General features: G+C 42.9%; 1 protein-coding gene across 5 annotated transcripts in view; it reads left to right on the top strand.

Annotated features, from left to right (window-relative positions):
• The window catches only part of TSHZ2 (teashirt zinc finger homeobox 2), a 233,676-nt gene that overhangs the window by 208,417 nt on the left and 5,194 nt on the right, over positions 1-20,065 (top strand). For 2 of the 5 annotated variants that reach the window (XR_001293818.2, XR_010885982.1), the window contains one exon: positions 16,211-16,631. The exons of 1 other annotated variant lie outside the window; for it this stretch is intronic. The gene's annotated coding sequence lies outside the window, so the exon portion shown is untranslated. Of the gene's footprint in view, positions 1-7,883; positions 7,918-16,210; positions 16,632-17,745; positions 19,525-20,065 lie in introns of those variants that run through there. 2 more of the 5 variants (XR_001293817.2, XM_013951414.2) reach the window with 2 other exon arrangements.

Raw genomic sequence — 20,065 nt, forward strand, 5'->3', positions numbered from 1 at the left:
AGGATAGGTTTTGGGGGGAAACAGCATCTATGCCTTTTGTCTTTTCTTCTCTTTGTGGTCCAGAGACAGTGCGTTGACTGACTTCTTCAGAAAGAAGATCAGTGAAATTGTCAGTTGATTACTTCTCCTTGATTAGCATTTATAAGAGCCCTGTGATACATTATTTGCATTCCTATTTAGCCGTGATTTTTGTGGGGCAGCAATGATTAAACTTGTCACAGGGCCTGATTGACAGGGTCAGATCTTCACTTTCTACTCTTTTGAAATTAAAAACAAATGTGTCAGCTCCCTTCATGGGCCGCAGCGCTGTGAAGCTTGCTTGCCTTGTCATCGCAGATAGGTCAGGAATGTTTTAATTTTAGGGATGGATTCTGCTTGTCAAGCAGAGTGTGATGGCGTGTAGTTCTGGAGATGAGATGTGAAGGGTGTAAAACAAAGAATGGAAAGAACAAAGACAAAGACACTCACATTATTAGACAGATTTAATTAGTCTGAATGGATATTATGCTAGATGAAGCAGTGAGCTGTGAAATTAACCCTTGATTACGGATTGGCGGATCATGCTCATAAAGAGAATCAAACCTTGGTGAATAGAAAAGAGGTGCAGATCTACCCGAAGAGCCTTCATCCCTCTGACCCCTTCCGAAGCCTGAAAGGGGGAGAAAATCTTTGAAGGAAAAGCTGTTGCTCCTGGCATTTTGGAAGTTAGAGCAGTCTCTCATTCTCCCTTTTTCCCAAAGTGAGAAGCCAGTACATCCAAAGAGCTGAAACTGGGCAGGTTACAAGATTTTTGCGTGCCATACGATGAGTGACAGCCCCCACCAAGGTCTGCCCGTACCCCTGTTGGCAAAGGGCTCACAGGTAGCTCGAAGTTCATATCAGTGCAAAAGTCATATTCCCCATGTAATTCCTGCCTCTCTCCCACCAGCACCAAGTAGGCTCTGTACTTCTGCTTGAAAGCATATTTTGTTATGATAAGCTCTGAGTTAATATGGTTTTAATCCCCCCAAAGTAAGGTTTTAGACCTCAGAAAGGCCAGTATATACAGCCTCTAATATGTAAGCACTATAATGTCCCAAATGCTGCAATACCGTGGGAGATTAGGATAATGGCAATCAAGAGGTTGCTGTGTTTTGCTACCTCCGAGGCTGTGCAGAAGAGGCACTTCAGTCTTTTGTGTGCTCCTCATCAGCATTCTCCAAAGCACTGTATTGAGAACTACTCATTCTAATTAGCACTACTGTAACGAAAGAAAATAAATAGAAAATACAGTGTTACTCTCTTGTTAGTTCCTTGTCATTTCTTCCAAGTTGTTCAACCAATGGAGTAATCAGCCTTTATGCTAAAAAAAAGCCAAAGGGCATTAGGCGCACTAATCTACCGATAGGTGTGAGGCCCCTGCCTCCCTCTGGTACATTTGAAATGCCTAGTTTTAGTGCAAATTTGCATGCTGGAGACTGTCAGATCAAAAAGGAGTGAGACATGAAAACAAGTTGGGTGAGAGACTGCCTAGAAAGGGTGGTTGATAACTTACTGCACAGCAGTCCTACCTCTTCAGTCATGCTGAGCCTCTGTAGGTACCATGCTGCACGGTGTTACTACTCGTGACATTTTTAAAATGCGATATTAAGAATTTTCATTTTTGCTTAATATATAGTAACATTTAAATGGTTTCTGTATATGTGGAATGAAAAGAACGCTTGGATGAAAGATCTACAGAAGATTAATGAAAGTCATTATCATTATGTGATATCGGAAAGCTACTATCCCCAGGAAGAAAGGAATTTCTGTCTGCACATCTGCCATCTCCCCTGGTTTTCCCGCATCTTTTTGTACCCCAAAAGAGAAGAGGCAGCATAAGAAAGTGATTAGGGAGTAGGACATGACATGAATCCCATTGCTAAGTCTACTACTGAATTTCTGTTGGTGTTAGGATAAGTCACTTTGCCGCTCTCCAGATGAAAACGATTATTTAAGGACAAAAGACTAGGACTTATCATTAAACCTGAAGGCACAGACTAGTTCTTAGGCAGAAAAGCCTTGTCATTGAACTGGTGTTTATGTAAGCAGTCACACATCAGTGTTACAGCTTTCAGGGGCCCCTCATCAAAGTCTTTATTGTTACAAACCTATTGAGCCACATCTTCAGCTGCTGTGAATCAACATAACTCTCCTGAAATTAATGATGCTACATAGTTTTGCATCAGCTGAGAATCTGACCCTTCCTTTTTAGCTATTTATATATTATTCAGTTAAATTATTCCAATATAGGCTGTATGAAATGTTGTGCTCTTCTGAGAAGACTCTGCTCCAAACCCAGCTTTGTCCCCTTGGGGCAGGGTCCCGGGGAAGGACCTTTGATCAAGGTCTTCCCAGTCCTGGACCTCAAAGGTGAAGTTGGTCATAGAAAAATTAACTAAACAGTTTAATTTTTTTTTAATCCAATTGTTTTCTGCAATCTCCGTTACTTTGAGCATGAAGCAATGCTTTGGTTGCCTGTATGTGCTCACCCAGGCACGAGCAAGGGCCGGGTTACAACAGGGTTATTTGGCTTGCCCAGAGCGTGCCTACATAATCACTGGCATTGAAAACACGGATTGGAGAGAGTGTTGACCTGTTGTGTTAAAAGAGAAAAAAAGCATGTGAAACCAGAGAAAAATGCATGTGCTAATAGAAGGGAAATGTCTCTGTCTTCTGCCTATGTATCGATCAGCAATGTAGGTTAGTTTTTGGTTTGCTTGCTTGTTTGGCCACTTGTCATAGTTCCTCTCTGGGCACTGAGCTTCGTAGCTTGCAAAATCCTAACATGGCTGATGTTGTCATTGCGGTGCTCCTGCTGCTCACGCGCTTTGCAGAGAGATAGATTCAACTAGTGCATTTGGCTTTAATATGAAACATCAGCAGACAAAAGACACATCCAAATGAGGGGTTTGGACAGAACCATTAAATGCAGAAAATGTTCAGTAAATGCTCAAGACAGCCCTATAGCATTACATACGATCCCTCAGTAAGGAACAATAAGAGCTTACATATGGAATACAATGCATATTTGCTTGGATTTTCAGTTTTATATTACAGCCCTGCTGTTCATGAGTGTAACTGAAGAATTTGTGCTAGGAGCACTGGCCCCATTTGAAAGGGCTTCATTTCCGTCTCACTGATATTCCTCTATAAAGAGAGCAACTCAGCTTAAATCAGGGGAATAACACTGGTGTAAAACAGGTGTCAGCAGAGCAGACTCATGCTCTTTGCCTAGAGTAGCAGCTCAAATCCTTGTTTTTTCTCCCTACCGACCACAGCATATATTTTATAATTATATACACAAGATCCTCACTTACCTGAGGCTCAGGTTGGAAGCACTGTTTCTCATCATTCATATAATTCAAAGAGCCAGAGCCATTACGCACCCCCCACCCTCCTTTATTTTTCAAACTGAATTGTTTCAGTGGTAGCTTGGTGTGTCAGCTTGTAAGTCTATAAAACAGTTTTCTACCAGCTGGAAATCCAACATGCTACATGAATACATAACAGTGCCTAACCAAGAAGGTTTGTAATTCAGTAATTAGCTGTAATTAATGAACACAAAGTGAAGACTCATTTACAGTTTAAATTATCACATTAGCTCCTGTCACCCTCTATGTACACAAAACAGCAGGAATTCAATTATTTTTATTCTTCAAAGCTAATTTAAAATTTAAGGAATGCCATTACATGAAATAATAGGTAGGAAATGTAATAGAAATCGCTGAGAACAGTTGGCCGTCCTTAGAATGGGAGGAAAAAAATGCTATCAGTGATGATTTGGAAATGTTGTTTCATCTGTGAACAGATGAAGGATTGAAATCTACGCTCTTTTCAGTGTATTTAAAAAGAAAACGAGTTTGGTGGTTGCTACGTCTTTGTGCAGGAAGAGCCATTGCGCAAATTGTAAAAGCAGTTGATACTGATAATGCTGTTGATAGTAACATGATGACAGCATGGAAATGCTCACACCATTATCTTTAATGGGGCTGAGGCGATTGCAACAGCATCGAGCCCCTGTAATATTCACCAATCTTAGTTGTGAAACTTCAGCCTAGCAGGCCTTAAGTAATTGTCACTTTGCAATCTGCCTAGAGTTTGTGTGTGTACGTACGTCTATGTAAAATGCTTTCATTGTGCTTTTAAACCCACCATGATGCTTCTCGCTGCAGCTGCCACCGCTTTTTTTCTCAAACAGTTCAATAACAAGAGAATTCCAAACCCATCCAATGCCACTCCTGCAGCCCCCCCATATCTGCATTACAGCCCCTATTTTTTTTGTTCTTTATTTCTTATCCAGTTGCCTTTTAATTTTAAATAGGCCACTAGAAGCTACACCATCTAATTTTTCATAGGTGATCGACTGCTGAGTTGTGGGTTTACGTAGACAGAGGGAAGGTAGCGATAAGCCAAAGAGAGAGGATTCTATTAGGGAAATGCAGCAGTAATTAATGAATCCTGCCAGTAATTGGGAAGGTGTAAGCCTCTGTAATATCGTAATGATAGTCATCCGTTCTGTGCATCCCCCATCACTCGAACGATCCCTCATCGTCTCTGTGATCTCAGACACTTAGCCATGCAAATCTTCCTGACAGGACTCTATGTCTTTGTCTCCCTAATTGGACAGTATAGAGTTGTTTATGGATATTGCAGACATTTAGACCTCAGTTGGAGGTTGTTCAAAAATCGTTAGCAAAGTTGCCTTAACAGCATTGTCAAATATTTATTCCCCTGTTTCAATATCTGTTTTTAAACCAGGCATGGTTTGCAATAGAATTAACATTTTGAAGATGCACTGTCTTGTCCTGGACTCCATTTGGGATTGCTATTAAGCCATTTTCCTACAGAAAAGAAAGAGAACAAAAAAAAATCTACTATAATTCCTCATTTCTTGAAGATAAGGCATGAGACTGTAGGACATATGTGATGCCTTTTAATACCATTTCTGTGGAGAAATATTAAGAATGCTGACAAAGGCAGTTCCATTTACAGAAATTACAGGGAGCTTGTGGGGCAAAACCTCCAACTTAGCGTGAGCCAAAATAAATGGAGAGTAATCCCATTCACTATACTGTTGCAAGTGAGATCAGATTTAGACACCGTATCATATATATTATAAACATATACATAAACTGTATCTTTTTCCTTGGTCAAGACCTGGGGTTTTTAATTCCTATATATAATCATCTATCGGTAGTAGGTGAAAAGTAACATATAATAAGGTCAAAAGTAATACATAATAAATACATCTACTGTTGTGCACTACTAGAACAGAGTTCTTCTTTTAAAAACTTGATTTTGGGGGATTTCACACGTTTGTGCATAATGCGTTTATTGTACATGGCTTGGAGATTTTCTGAGCACAAGGGAAGGTCTTACAGAGACCTAGGGCATAAACGCAAGAAGCTAACGTCAGTTTAAGAGCACACACTGGAGATCAAAGACAGCGCCCAGGACAACCGCAAACGCTTGCGATGTGGAGCATTGGGGAAGGAGATCAGATGGATCAGGCGGCGGAATTTACAGTCTCTTGGTCATATGCCGTCTCAGGCAGACGAGTTGTCCCACAAATCAAGGGGATCATTTGCCCGAGTAAAAGATCAGGTCTCTTCTTTTTGTAACTGCCAAATTAAGTCCCTAATCCTACAAACACTTAACTATATGCTTACTTCTATTGCCGTCTTGTCTCATAGATTTTACAAGACAACTCACTCCAGCAAAGTTAAGCACTAATGCATTTGGGTTTTTTGTTAAAAAAAGAATATTCATCCAGAAAAAACAAACAGGAAGAAAAAGCATGAATTTTTCTAAAACAATAAAGAAATCCCTTTGGTAATTTTTTTTTTTACCCAAATCTATTCATTTTTACAAATATAGGGTGCAAAAATTCTGTTCATGGGAATGTTTCTAGGAAGAATTTCTGAAAGTATTAATTTGCGCCTGTCTGGCAACTATCTTGAAAGCTGTTTGTAGTTTTGGAAATTATTCAGCCAGGGAGCAGTAGAAATGACATGTTATATAGTTGATTAATATAATAAATAGCAAATTACTGAAGGGGGAATAATCAAAGCCGTAGCTGCAGTAAATATTTACCTTATCTGATTTCTCTGGGGTTATCCTACAGTTTTAGGTACCTCCCACAATCAAATCGTAAAGGCAAAGAAAAGAAATTAAAATAAAACTATTTGTAACAAAAGGGAAGGAACAGATTTTTTCGGGGGGGACGCGGGGAGGGTGAGAAATTTCTGCAGACTTCTTGTAATTCTTTATTTTTTCAAGCTTCCAGGGTCACATTTTTTCAGTTAGTAGACATTCTTATAATAAACTTACCCTTCCCCTGATACGCTGCTGGTGTCATCTGTAAACCCATGAGCTTCTGCATTCGAATATATTCCCCAAATCCAGCCCCCTCACCCCCATGTTTCCCCACCCCGAGCTCACGGCAGGGCTGACGAGGCTGAAGCAGGGATGGTTTCCAGCTGTTTCGCTTTTTGGCCATCCAGGGTCGGGCAGGGAGCAGATCCATGCCGAGGCCACGCCAGCGAGGAGATGCCACCAGGCTCCTGCCCGCGGCACGGCCGGCACGGGGGAGCCGCGCAGAGGGCAGCATCACACCGTCTTTCCCCATGGTAGACACGGTGACACACGCCTGGCTCTAGAAACTCAGGCACCTGCTAGAAATTTCTCCTCCAGAATATGGCTGCAGTGGCATTTTGATTTTTATACACACACACACACACACACACACACATATATACATATGTAAAATTGCAGCCTTTGAAACTTATGTTGATGCAGCAGTCTGTGACACTGAACACAAGCGGCTGTGCAAAGTAATTGCCAAATGCTTACATAAACACATAAGACAAATAAATTTATTTTCATTATTTATATTTTCTGCTCCTTCTTTCCCTTTTTATTTATGCTTTAAACAACAGTTACAGTAAATATACTGATTTAAAAAAAATGCCTGCAGTGGACAGAAAGATGATCAAAAAGCCCTGATATGGAGCAATTCATGTTTCTTCTTTACAATCACTAACGAATCTTAACTTGAACCATGTTATGTTCCCATGTGAGTGATAAGCAATGATTTATTATGAAGTGTCACGAAATCGGAATGCCATACAGTGAGACATGAGCTAGTGGAAAATGCGTTCCCTGTTTCCCAGCCTCATTACTTAGAGATGCAGCGTCCCTTTCTCCAAGTCTAATTTACCTGGCATTTTGAGGCACTCCAATAGCAAAGGAAACATAACCAGGAATGAAATACTTGACCCTGGCTATCCCATTCACCCACCAGCATTGCTAAATGCATCGCAGGAACTGGGAAACTGGGTCTGCCTGGAAATCCACAGCTACCGTCGTAGCCAGCATTTGCACCCCCACGATGCTGCCCCCAAAAGCGATTGCCCAGGATTACAGCATCCACGGCCTCGCCAGGGCTGTCAGTGCGCGAAGAGGGAATAAAACAGGCATCGCGGAGGAGACAAACGGGGAAGTTTTCTTTATGCTTAGGAGTTTCTCCTGCTCTCTAATGATTCCTGTCTCCCCATGATCCTAATTCAAGTAACTGGCATGTGATATATTTTGTGGATAAATCAGCAGTGGAAGAGCAGGTGCAGTTCTGGCACTACAGAGTCGGTGATTTACTTGTAGTTTGCCGTGAGCACGTCAGTTTGGCTTTCAAGGCGGGAATTTGTGTTTTAAGGGCTTCCTCCCAAAGAAAGGAGAAACCAGTGTATTCAACACTAATTCACGTAAGCAGCCTTCCTCTCCTACCGATTAATGCTTTCTGCACAAAGTAACCCAAATAAACATAGTCTGTGGTTTGAAACACTTTTCTGGATGTCTCTTTATAGGCCCTGATCCTGAAAACACTTGAGCTCAGTCAAATCACTGATGTAAATAACCTGATGAATCTGCATAAGCAAACATCAAAGTTTGAAATGCGTGTTTCTGCTCTGCAGCAAAACGGAAAAATGGAAGCACAAACCTTTCCAAAGGGATACAGCTCGAATGGGCTGGGCACATCACGGAGCAATTAGAAAGAGGAGCTGATGCCTGGAACTGATGAACAATAATTTGCTGGAAGGGCAAACCTCTACCCATTTAAAAAAAAGCTTTTTATCCAAAAATGTAGATTTAATCACACCAGTTGCGTTCAAGATTTACTAGCAGTTTGTTTCAAAACATGACCCCGTTCTACCACAATGAAATGTTACAGAAGACCAAAAAGTTGAACTGAACAAAATAAACTTGGTAACAAGTTTATGTCCTGTACATTCTTTCACATGAACAATTCTTCTTATATCTAGGCATATTACAACAAGTTCAGTCTGTCTTAAGGCAACAGTAGCTGTTGTTTTTCTTGCAGAAAATGTGGAAATCATCAGAAGAAAATTAACCAGAACTCATCCTTGTCTGCAATGCTGCGAGGCTCACAAATTTCAAAAATTTTTTTTCTATAGAAATGCTTTAGACAGAACCTTTGTGAAGTAAAAATCCAGAGACTGGTTTGTTCACAGCGCTGACAGTGCCTGCCGTTCCAGAGGAGACTGTGTGATGCACCACTCTGAAATATTGTCAGCGAGCTTGGAAATATGAAGGCACTTTCATAGCAAGGCAGGGATGAAAGCAAAGAAGTTTGGGTTTCCTTTTTTGTTTTGCTTTGTTTCTTAATCCTAACAAAGTCTACCAGTAACTTCTCCCCTCCCATTATGCTCAGCAGAGAAAGGGAACATAGTTCTCCACCGGAACTGTTAGGGTGTTCAGGGAAAAGGGAAGAGTTATGAATTTTCTACTCAAAGTGTTCATTTTAGCCAGTGACAAATTTCTGTGAAATATCAAAATAGTTGTGAAAGCAGAGATTGGAACTCGGGGTCTCCCAGCGGATTATCCTTTACACTCTCACAATGAATCTTGAAATTTTTATGGCAGAGCTCTGTAGGTGGAGTTGGGAGAACACCCACCCACTGCATCTTCTAGCTTGGTGATAAATTCTCTTCAGATTTGAAAAATGTGGGGTTTCGTCTAACCTGGAATTACATTACAAGGAAAACAAGGAGGCAATTGTGGAATTAGGCAGCAGTTGAGTAAACACTTCCAGATGACAGTTTTGGATTTTAAGCACCTAAATTGCTTGGGGAAATCTAGCTTTAAGTGACCTACCAGTACATCCAACATCCATCCCTGTAAACCTAGCGCTTGAACCCAGTTCCTACCCACACCTGGCACCTAGACGATCAAACCAGGATTGCTTTGTCTTACCTGCTCTAAATTCACTTTTGAAGGTGCATTACAAAAGCTATTTCTCTTCTGGGATCCATACAGGTGGCATTTTAAAATGTAGCAGGCACCCTAGTCTACAGAACCTGCTTGTCACAGAAAATGACACAGTTTGCATGTGACCTGTAATGACAGTTGCTAGTTGAAAAGAAACCAGAAATTCAGCTATATCTTCCACACTTTGGTTGCAGCTGCCATCAACTAAATCTCTCTCCAAGGGCAGATGGTGCCCTGTACAATGAACAATTTAATCTTTAGCAAATAGAGAAACTTTGCCAAAAAAATCCACATTTTTTTTCTCTCCAAGAATAGGCTGTCAATAACATGTGCTCTCAAATACATTGTGATTTGATGACTATGCTTTATTTATAGGAAAAACAACAAATTAAATGTTCCCTCATTTCTTCCCCCTTACAAGCCTGCGATCCCTCCAGATACCCCTGTGCTGGGCTTTGCCCGGGTGCACGAGCAATGAGGAGGGACAAGTTAAGTGTCAGGCTCTCTCCTGCTCTGCGCCTGTTAGATATCACGTGTACTCGTCACTGTTGCTGAACATGTGCGGATCCTATGTCACCTTGAGGCCCGAGATGAGATCAGGGGTGAAATCTTGGCCTAGAAATCCTGTTGTTGCTGCAAGGCCAGGATTTCACTCCATGCCTGTGAAAATAGAGGGAGCTGCAGCCCCCAATTTTTAGCCTGACTCAGTCTATCAAAAGACAGCTGAGGAGTGCAAGGAGGTGAACGGTTTGCCCAAAGCCACGCACACCCGCTCTTTGAGGGTGGAAGCGGGCTTTAACGCCCAGCTGCTGCCTTCTCCTCCCCTCGTGGCCGTCTCCGCGGGAAGTGAGGGACAGCGGAGTGTGCCCTTCTCCCAGCAGTGATCCCCTCCAGCACCATCCCTGCACCCCAATCGCTGCCGTCGCTGCTTGGGGTCATGCAAAGACCTGGGTTGCCTGAACTATCAGCATTAAAACATTTTTTTTTCTTTTTGCTGGTTATTTTCAGCCTAAATAAGCCCCCAATTCAAGGCACCATACAGTCAGCTTACCGGTAAACCCGGCAGGGTAAGGAGGCAGGAGAGGGGCTGCTTCCACCAGCAACGCTACAAAAGCGGCCTCTGCCCGTTTTCACACTGCACTGCTCACCCAGCTGATTGGCATCTTCGTTAGCGGAGCCCTGAGGGGCTGCAAGGCTTCACCTCCCTCCCGGGCTGCTCCTGCCGTTTGCCCCTGTCTGTGGGGGAATGTGTCTCCTCGCTGTTGCTTTTAAAATACTCCCGGAGTCTTTTCTAGTTGTTCACAGAAGAAACTGTCTGCCCTCTGGGGAACTGCTCAGGCTAACACATGTCAGCGTCTTCACAAGCCGTGTTGTTCAGGTGGATTTGGAGGATCTAACTGTATTTGCTCAGGGATGTCTAGCAACCCTGGTGAGCTGGGCACTGCTGCACACATTCGGAAGCTCTGGCTGGGCTGCTATTTGTCCGGAAATGCATACATATATATAATATATGCATATATATATAGTATGTATACATGCATGTATGTATATGCAGAAGAATTTCTGCATCTTTCTCATAGGTCTCAAGTGGCACAACTGGTCCGCACACGTCTGCACAGGCACATCCTCAAACTGTGGGGATGCCTGCATCTGTGCAGCCCAGCCGCGGTGTACGCACCGTTAGTCCACAGGTCCTGGCAGAGCTGGGTTTTCTGTGCTTGCTGCGCTGTGCGCAATGCTAATATGCATGTGCTTCGGAGCTGTGTTCTGTCGGGGTCACAGCTGAGAAATCTAAGTCATATAGAATTATCTGCACAGACATCAGAAGTTTCAGAAAAGAAGCAACTCAGAAAGTGGAAGGGTGTTTTGGTTTGTTTTTGTTTTTTTTCCTGCAGATTTCAAGGAAAATCTTCTTTTATAGCCTGCAACCGTTAGGCCAAGCAGCTGATGTAAATCAGCATAACTTCATTGACCCCCTGCAGATAAGGTGTATTGCACCAGCTGCAGATGTGAGCTCTCATGATCTTGCTACTGAAATCCTGAGGTCTTTTTTCTGGCCTTGGCCTCTGCCTCATAACAAAGTATCTTCAACAAAGGGTTTTCTGAGACAAATACAACCTTAATGACTTCAGGTTTTTATTAAGTGTAGTTTCCATAAACCTAGGCACTGAGGTCTCTGAATTCCTCCACCTGGGTGTTACTGCAATCAGACAGTTTGTGCTTGGGCAGACACACCCCGGGAACATCTGAGCTGGAGCCCGCATTTTTTTTCCATTATCTTGTCCCACATTCTCATAGACTTAGATCATGGGACAGAAACATATTTTACAGTATAGGAGACCTTTTATTGCACCTCCCTTTCTTTATGGCCGCGGTCGCAGGCTGCACGCGCGCAGTCCAAGCTGTTCTGCAGGGACCAAGGGGGCTCGCGGCCTGGCCGGTGACGGCCGTGGGCTGTGCTGGTGTATTTACCCAAACCGTCGCCTCTTCCTGTGCTCTGCTGCTGGTATCAGGGAGCAGCGGATGCAATTTCTGTGCTGTGCATGACGTAGTTCATTGCCACTCTGATACACCTCTGTATGACGCACATTAGGGACCTTATTCTACGGCGTCCTGCAGAGCCTTTGCATGCGTTCGTGTGGGTGCTGCAGGGCACCTTTCGCAAGAACAGCGCAGAAGTGAAAAAATTAGGTTTCACAATGGTTATTCTTACCTTTCCCAAAATGCCTTCCCCTCTAATAAGAATGTGTTTTCTGAAATAAATATGTTCTATTTATTTATTTAATGTGCTGTTAAATGACCTTCTGGAAAGCTATTCCAGCTGTAAGGCTTTAAAATGGATGGGCAGGCAAAACTTAGAGAGCATGCTCCTTAAAATCAGTATGAATCATTTGAGTAGTTACTGTTTAGATTGATATAATTTTAGTTATAATTATGGGTAACGAGAACACATTTAGAGTCTGTAATATTGTAATTCATGGTGAGAGGAGTCCTAACTGAAACAAAATATATTCAGATTTCCTTTTTCTCCCTACCTAGACATTGTGCATGTAAGCATGGTTCTTTAAGGAACAGATTTTCTGCTGCTGTAAAAATGTAGCAAAAGTAGGTCAAAAATGACATCTAGAGATAACATGTTTGGTAACCACAAAGGGCCTGGCTGTGTCTTTCTAGTTGGCCTTTTAGGAGCCCTGCAATGTAGTGCTGAAGGTACAGCGACCGCATGGCAAGGTTTTGATCCGTAGACGCCCATGGACTTCGGTGGGTGGATCAGAGATACGTATTGCCATTATTAGTGCCCCACCAAACTAACAGAACATGATAAAGTGATATTAGCAAAGATCTGAAAATACAGAAAAAATTATAAGCACATGAACCGATATCATCTTCGTGGATCTACAGTACCGTCACACCTCAAACAGGATCAGTGAAGAGGTGGAGGTTCCCCGTAAAACCCCAGGCAAGCTAAGGTAGCAATCCCCCAGCGACGGACTCGAAAAGCGCCCGGAGTGGGCAGCCGCCGCGTCCCACCCGCCGGCAAGTTAACCATCGTGGCAACCGCAGCTCGCGTGACTTCTGGCCGTGGAGAAAAGGGAAAAGGAGCGGGGGGGGGAGAAAAAGCCCAGGATCTGACGTGTGCGCGCGGAAGAGGGAGAGCGACCTCTCCGCTCGCCTCGCGGGACGGGAGCCGCGCAGGGAGCGAGGAGCGCGGCTGCGCGCGGTGGCCGCCGGCCCACCGAGGCCGGGCGCCGTCACGGTTAGCCGCTGACAGTTGTCCCGAATTGCAGGCGTGTTTGAGAGTTCACATTTCAGAGGTTTCGCAGCTGTGTTTTCACAGCAGGATTTGAATGAAGAGAGGGAAGTTGTGCCGTGTACAAGGAGTGGGAAGGTGCTGGTTAGGAGGAGGCCTGAGTCCTGACACATCCACATCAAAATAGATACAACTTTTTACATCTGTTGATGGCTTGATAATTAATGTTAAATAAAAGCAAAGCTTCAATATCTGCATCTGATAATTCACATATGCTGTACAAGACCAGCATAATGAACATCCTCAATGGCATTTTTATAACGCAATTAAAATGATAGAGTTTTCTTTATGGTACAGGTTGAGCTACATTCCAATAAATGTCCAGGCAGCAACAAACTTTGCCCATCAAGTGCTATTTGAACACCGAGCTACTATGCCCCAGACCATGGGTGACAAACTCTCCACATACTCCCCAAATCTCTTAGAGCCTTGATAATGAAATACGTAAGCCATGACCCTTATTGATCAGGCCTCACACTAATTAATTTCCCAAAGTCCTGCCCCAGCCTGGAGTGACATCGATGCAAAACCAAGGATGGAGATTTCGGTTGGGCAAAAGTCCTCGGGGGGAAGCACTCAGACCATTGAAATCAATGCCAAGTCCCCATTGATTTGAGTCACGCATGGATGTTACCATTAGTCAAGTATTTGGAAGCTCAGTCTCGAAAGCGTATGCAGTTGTCATGAATGGCTTTTATACAAGTGCTGAAACCAGATTCCCTGCAACCTCCCTCCAGCTTCGGGGGCCTGTAGCTCCATGTTATCTTTTCTCCAGCAGCAGCAAAACCAGTTTAAGAGGTTTCCACCCTTCCCCTTTGGCTGTGCAGCCCCAGCCCGGCACTGGAGTTATCGCCTCCTCCTGCAGTGGTAGCGCGGCCACGCTGCAAGCCGGAGCGGGGACAGCCCCAGGCCACGCCGGGGCTGCGCGGCCCCGCAGCCGGCTGCGCTGCCGCCGCTGGGGATCGTCTCCGGCTGGGGCGAGGGCTTGACGCGATAGGAAGGGGCGCAAACTTCTGCAGCCGGCGTCGTTGCCAGAAGAGTTTCATGTGGAGCTACACCCTGACTAATCTTCCTTTGAAGAGCTTGGCCAAGGAGTTTTAAGAAAGTCCTTAATGTTTCTCCGTGTGCATTCCCCCTGTGACGTAGGAGCAGCCAGAAATATTACTAAGCTGATTTTACAGCTGGTCACAGTGTAATACAAGAGTCTAAGGATCTTCCTCACAGTGAAGAGAAAGGAAAAGGAATCAGGAGTTTGGCTTTGCAGTTTTCCAATCCAAGCCCTAGATAAGTATTTCCCGCTGGCAGGGAACCAGCTACTTTGCTTCAAGTCAAGATTCCTTCCCAGAATTAGCACTTTTAGTAATACTACATGCTGCTTAATTGTCCAAACAACATCCTGGAGGTAGAACTGAATTAATCAAGAATTATGGCTCTTGCACGAAGCTGTTCCACCGCGGCCTCATGCTGGCCTGTGTGGGACCAGCCCGCAGTCTCGGTTTTCAGCATCCATGAGTTGCACAGATGCTCTGCACCTCAGACCCACTAGAGCTCTTGACACCATACCAAGGTAGGACTTAAGTAGCATGCCACAGGTAGGTTTCCATCTTGGTTAGGGCTGCAAAACCTACCTAAAAATGTAAAGCTCAAATCTCCTGTGACAGCTCTGCAGTCAGTACTCGGACCATTTGTAGAAGGTGGTTCTGGAACTGTGACCTTTGCTGCAGGATCGGACCCAGCTTACTACAGAATTATACTTTCAGCTCTAAGCTTTACAGTAATAAGACTTCTGGACTTCTTTAAAACTTGAACAGGTATAAACTGACACAGCTTTGTCCTTTCGCAGTGAAAAATAATAGCTTTGCAAAGTGTGAATTGCTCTGGAGCGTTACCTCTGAAACCTAAAGACAACGCTGTAAAGTGTCAACATGGATTGCTTTTAATATCTTTTTAGTGGAAATAATGACCTAAAGTATTCACCACAATTTCAAACTGACTTCCATGCATTCTCGGGTGCCAAAAATCTCTGCATTTAGCTGCCAAAACCTCTTCTTCCCTTCCAACAGTTTCTCCATAGCAGGTCTGGGTTTCCAATGCAAAACTCAGCATCACTGTGAAAACTGAAAAGGTGAAGATATTGTAAAACAAACCAAATAGCAAACTAAATAACATGGAGTCAATGGACTTTTTTGTTTTCATATGGAATTTTATGAAAAGTTTATTTTACTTTAAATAAAGTTACTACTGAATTTCCAGTTGATTTAGCCAGAATACAGGGAACACCACAGGGTCTGAGTTGTGTTTGCTGAAGTGTACATGGCCTTGAACCCATAGGATATTTCTCAGTTACATATTTCTTTTGCCGGCTGCCATTCTTTTTTTTTTTTTCTGTGCTCTCTCCAGATTGACTTTCACTTTACTTACTCCCTGCTTCATTTCTCACCCTTTTTTTCCACTATTTTTTTTTCCTACTGCTTTTCTCAGTCTCCTTCTCCCAGGTTATGAGCAAAACAGCACTCAACTTTGAGCTGAACTTTTAAACCCACATCTTGTAATTAAGTTAAACAAGCATCCTCCGCCTCTATGCAGAAGCAACTTAGCAGCTTCGGCCTCTTAGCACTTCCTGTAGCCACAGAACGGATAAGAGCCTCGCGGACGAACGGCGGCTTTTAATGCGAGCGAGGGAGGTGCCACAACAGCCAGGAATAACAGCGATAGTCCGGTGACTTACGCACGGTGTGGCTACCAAGGTACCCAGTTCAGCTCGAGGCTCTCTTGACTGGTTGCAGGATTAGGCACGTCATATTGAGCAGGTTTAACCAACAGGAGGGAAAAGCGGAGATGCAGACTCAGCGGAGCAAGTTCAGGCTCATCCTCAGGTGGGGTTTACCCACTCGTCCCAGAGCATTTATGGACTTAAGGATTTTTTCTTCGTGCTTGTGTGTCCTTGTCTTTTTGCAAGCCTACGGTTGGGCAATGTAAAGCAAAGCTGACTCTTTAGGAGAAATTACTATTGAGAAAAAACACATATGCAAAAAAAATCTGGAATCACGATTAAAAAATTAATAATTCTAGTTATTACTATTCTGCTTGCAGGACAAATGCCTTAGTTCCAGCTCTCCAGCCCAGGCTTCCCGCACTCAGCCCGTCTCTACGTGTCACTCCGATCCTGACATTGAACTCACAACAACCCGTACCGAGAAGACTGCCAAAAAAACTCCAGCTATTCTTCTTCATCCTCACTAACAATTTGGTAATGAAGTATTGATTTCCACTCCCCTGCTTATGGACGATATTAGATTTTCATTGATAAACTGCACTGGGGCTGTCTGGTCTCCACTGTCCCTTTTTGCTGTCACTAAAACAAAGTGCCACTGAAGTAAGATAATGACTGAGAACATTGATGTACTTATTTCGTCAATTTGTAACACTTGACAGGAAAAAAAAAATTCTTCATAGTTTAATGTCCAAGTGTGCTACACAAGATGCAGTCACATTGGAAGCTTTACTTTTCATGGTAATGTCCATTTCCTATTTATAACCCCTCTGGGATAGTTTGTCTAAAGGAAATGTTTCTATTCAGTGCAGCTATTACTGTTGCACCTGGGTTGCCCAATCCAGTCATTGCACTAGGGATCAATACATCACAGTAAGTACAAGAGTTATTAAGTTAAAACAGATTCTGAGCCAAAAAACCTCTGAACAATGTTAATCTTCTGTGCAAGTTGTTCAAATAGTTATGCTTAACCATGTTGCTGCCAAAGATTTGTTTAAAATGGATTATTTTCAGTTTGTTTTATTCCTCAGATATATATATATATATTTAAATCTCCATTACAGTTTATGACAAGAGATATGCGATGGAGTGATTTTTAAACAAAAGTACTATTGTTAGATTATTGAACATTATATAAATATAGGTATATCTATATATAAATATCACTATATAAATATCTATATATAGATATAAAAGAATAAAAGTAGAATTTCTTTCTCAGTTACGTGAGTGTAAATCTAAATATCTCTGGTGTAGTCAAGGGAGTTACTTTGGATTTATGCCACTGTAAATGAGATCAGAATCTGGCCTTCACGCTATCTCTCTGGCCTGTCTGTTACTATCTGTATTTGCAGGTTTTAAAGCACAGCTGCCTTTTAAAATCAACAGAGACCTGGTGAGAAAGGGGCTAAAAAGATGGCAATTGAAAATTTGTTCTTGTAACTTTTTTCATTAAAACTTTGAGGTCCCAATTTTAATTTGTGGAATATTCACGTTAATAATGAGATCTAATTAAGACATCCATTAAAAGCCCGTTAAAGTTAATTTAACGTAAAAATTCCAATAGAACTGTATTAGATTTTCTCCATTAAATTAACGTTATGGATTTTTAACGGATGTCTTAATTATACATTATTATTAACGGGAATACTGTATTACACAGATTAAAATCGGGTCCCTCGGAAAATCTTCCAGAATATTTTGGTGTTACAAACCTCACATTACCTAGTGCACTGTTTGGAAAATCAGGCGCAGCCCTGTTTACTCTAGCTGAGCATTTCCTTGCAACTAAAGCAACCTACAGTAGACAAATCCATCTCTGCATTTAACAAATGACCTTTCCTTATTCTCAAAGGAAAAATAAGTCTGGATCAAGTTGTAAACTGCTACTCCGTTGCAGATGAAATATTCGAAGTATGCTAGGCAGAGATTGGAGAAGAGGATCTTTCTCAAATATGAGAGGGCTTTGGGGGGGTGTTTTTATTTTAGACATTCAAGGATAAAATTGAAGCGCAACATTTGCAAAATCAGACTAAACATGCTTATCGTGCTCCCAACTGCTCGGGCAGGCGGGCCTGTTTTGGCATTGTTTGGGAAATTTTGACATGATCCCTAAACTCAACACGGAGGAGAAAAAAGGCCCTTCTTATTTACCTCCTAGGGAAAGTGTTGCCCTTATGCCACATATAATAGCAAATTGCTTTTTTTATGGCATGCATAACCTAGATGGGAAAAAATATGGCGCTTGAGGGAAGGAGGGAAAAAGTAAATGAAGTTCCAGGAATGTCATTCTGAAGTAATGAGGCATGGACAGAAAATATACCCCTCACATCATCGGATTGAGATGGCAGTCGAAATAGCTTCATTGAAGTGTCAGCACTCATCCATCAATCAATCATCCACAAGGAAAAATAGCGACAGTACAACGGGGCGGCTTTTATGGGATTTACTCATGGGCATAGGGAATAGCAGCTCAAATGTAGTTCTGACATGAAAAGCAAGGTGCTGATATTATTTTTTATGATGGGAGGATCATAAAGTGAATTGAGAACAGTGAGGTCTGTCTTTGCTTAACCTATTCAACTGGAAACGAGCGGAGCTCGACTGGAAACGAACGGAGCCGTCAGACGGGTTCAGACTGAAGCCTGCATCGTGCCGAGCGCTGGCCATTGACAACAAAATTCTATTAAAGCAGAATCGATGCATTAGCGTCGATCCTCGAAGCTGTTAAATTGCACAGCCCGGCGCGGAGTTATTAAGCGACGTTACGTAGCGCGAGGTCCTGCCGAGCGCCTCCGAAGGCAGCGCTTCCCTCATATCCCGCCGGGGAGCAACACCGCGCGCTCCCACCCCCGCTCCTCTCCCCACGCCTGTTTTGTTCGCTGGAAAAATGCGTCGCTTCTTCCGGCATCCAACCGGCAAAATTCCCAGCGACGGCTGGGGGCCCCGGCGCGGCCCCGCGGCACCGGCGGGGCGTTTGGCCGCTCCGCGCCGCGCGTTTCGCCCCCGTTCCCCCTCGGCGGAGCCGCGCGGTCGCCCGTCCCGGCGCGGGGCTGGGGTCCGCGGGGTGTTTTCTGCCGCCTTCCCCCGAAATCTCCCCGAGGCGCTTCCCACCAGCCGCAGACAGGGCGTGATTTATTCCAGAAACCCAGCTCCTGCCTAGGCAAGCGCTGCAACAGCTCCTTAATTTCGAATCTGGCCACAAACCTTTATTACACAGTGCTAAACCTTGATTATTTTGCCTGCATCACTGTCCTCTGGGAACATTTTAGATACACATTTGAATTAAGTGATTTTTTTTTTTTTACAATAAGATATAAAAAAGGGAAATGTACGTCTCTCCTCTCTCTTTCTCTGTATGAAACTGGATGAGTTGATAGTTTATCTGTCATATAAATCAGGTAACACAGAAAATCATTGCATCTTTTCTCTGTCGTATCTACTCAATATCTATCGTACTGACTTTTATTCTTATTGGAGATCATCAAAACATTAATTAAAAGCCTGGTGATCAAACAGCCGAATATTTATGATTCACATCCTTGCTTATTAACAAGTGGCATATTGATACACCACATATCCAAGCTGTTTATGCTCTTGCGCTGCAATAAAGCAGTAAGAATTGTTACCCTCACACGCTGCTTTGAGAGATTTATTCAGAAACCGCAGCTCCCTTCCTGCCACCATGCATGTCAAAATAAGCCATATCACCTTAAAAAAATGATATATTTTAAAAGGGGGAGACATAATTAGCATCTCTTTGGAGCCTAATATATAAGAATTTCAGTAGATCGGTCTCAGGTGTTTTTTCCAGGCCCTTATTATTTAAGCTGAGAGGGAGAAGGACACTTTTAACTTTAAAAATGGCTGTCATTAGTACAATAATAATTGTTGGTTTTAAAAAAAAAAAAAAAACCTTTGAGAATCAGCTAACAAACCTACCCAGTAATTACTTGTCAATGCGACTTCGTCGTGATTTTTATTACTTACTTGTAAAAGTATTTACAAGACTGACCTCCCTAGCTTTTTTAGAGATCATGGAGGATATAAGAAGTCATTTTAAAAATCAATAATTATATATTAACGTGATAGGGGTTGAGGCCTTCCAAGCAATTTTTACAAGCTATTGTGTCGACTCTCACACATTCATGTAGCAGATATTGTTTCCCTAATTT

Source organism: Apteryx mantelli, chromosome 18, assembly GCF_036417845.1.
Source record: "Apteryx mantelli isolate bAptMan1 chromosome 18, bAptMan1.hap1, whole genome shotgun sequence".
NCBI classification, from domain to species: domain Eukaryota; kingdom Metazoa; phylum Chordata; class Aves; order Apterygiformes; family Apterygidae; genus Apteryx; species Apteryx mantelli.